A 2073-nucleotide genomic window follows, 5' to 3' on the forward strand; every position below is an offset into this window, starting at 1 on the left:
TTAAATCACAGCACATCTGCTAGAAACGTCAATCTCATTACAGCATCATCCTACACACGCTTTCTGCTCGGCGAGAGGAAAAATTACACCTCTGAAAATGAATCAATGAATAGCAATGATGACAACAAACAAGCCAGACTGCTGGATCACGAGAAGAAACCTTTAACAAAAGTGACTTTTGACAGTGATATTTTGAAAGGTTGAAAGGAAACTCTCTCAACAGATGCTCTCAACAACAAACTTTGCTTTTCTGATGCGCAACATAGAAAAGTGAGGCTTATATTTGAATTTGGCCTGCATTTGAATAGAAATTTGGATCAGATTAATGCTTAACTGATCTGTCAGTGTTGGTGCAACTTGAGTAAACATGTAAATTAGTTCAGACTTGGAGGTAATTGGTTTCTGTGAACTTCACTGAACGTACTGTATATCCATTCTCTAGTCTAGGCCATGTTACACAATACAGATGTAGTGCACTCATCTATGCCCCCTTAAACTAAAAAAACTAAAACAAATCACAGTCCGTACTACACAATAACAAAAATTCCAAACAGTAGTATGCTATATATATTTAGACTACCATGAGCTAAAACTAAGATTAAAAAATTGCTAACTTTTTTAGTTTTTCCATATATATATTTAAACTACCATGACTTAAGTATATATATATACAGTATATGCATGTGTATGCTTTTGCCGAATGCAATACATATTTTGTATTTTTTTTAAATAATTATCTATATTTAGACTACCATGAGTTAAAACTATCATAAAAAGAAAATGTAATTATTTTAATAATTTTATATACATATATTTAGACTATAATGAGTTAAGAATATATACAGTATACATGTTTTTATAGATTATTTTTGATCAAATCGTATGTAAAGCCATCTTAACTAAAACTCACAATAGTCTAAAAAATGAGCTGAAACTATAAAAACATAACATTTTTAATTGTTATAATATTTATCATATAAAAAGTATATATTATCACTGATAATATGAATTCTGCATCATCAAACTGAAATGGAAGGTCAAAACAAGCAAATCATCTACTGTATGTTTTCTCTATATATATATATATATATCACACACTGCAGATGAGTAGTATTTTTTTTTAAATGCGCAAACCCCTTAACTGATTCAAATAAAATTTTAAAAAATTAAGACTAAAAATGAATTAATCCTGCCAATTAGAATGGAGGGTCGAAATGTGCTAAAACTGCCTTCACCAAAAGTAAAGTTAGTGCACTTTAGGGGTATTTTTCTTATCCAAAAGGAAGTGTGAAGGCTTTATACTATAGATTATTTTATTTTAGGTAGCCTATATAAACGCCACAGTAATGTCTGACACGCCTCATTAGCTGACCGACAAAAACTACATCCCGTGTAAAATAATTCAAGGTGCAGCAACATCAGAGAAAGAGCAACAGCGCCCCCTAGAGAACACACTCAGAAGTGTCCTGCATTAGTCCTGCATCAGTTTATGATTGCTTTGAATCTGTTGTCATCATGTAAGGAACTCTAAAGCAAAAAAGACCATAGCTTGTTGTAAAGCCTTGAAACTTTATCCTTTTTAAGGACCTTTGCACTTATTTTGTAGTTAGAGATATGGATTTGTTCTCAATACCTCTCAATATCTCAATAAATTAGAATGTCGCGGAAAAGTTCATTTCAGTAATTCAACTCAAATTGTGAAACTCGTGTATTAAATAAATTCAATGCACACAGACTGAAGTAGTTTAAGTATTTGGTTCTTTAAATTGTGATGATTTTGGCTCACATTTAACAAAAACCCACCAATTCACTATCTCAACAAATTAGAATATGGTGACATGCCAATAAGCTAAACACCTGCAAAGGTTTCCTGAGCCTTCAAATTGGTCTCTCGGTTTGGTTCACTAGGCTACACAATCATGGGGAAGACTGCTAATCTGACAGTTGTCCAGAAGACAATCATTGACACCCTTCACAAGGAGGGTAAGCCACAAACATTCATTGCCAAAGAAGCTGGCTGTTCACAGAGTGCTGTATCCAAGCATGTTAACAGAAAGTTGAGTGGAAGGAAAA

This window comes from Sinocyclocheilus grahami, unplaced genomic scaffold (assembly GCF_001515645.1).
Source record: "Sinocyclocheilus grahami isolate Dianchi unplaced genomic scaffold, SAMN03320097.WGS_v1.1 scaffold118.1, whole genome shotgun sequence".
NCBI classification, from domain to species: Eukaryota; Metazoa; Chordata; class Actinopteri; order Cypriniformes; family Cyprinidae; genus Sinocyclocheilus; species Sinocyclocheilus grahami.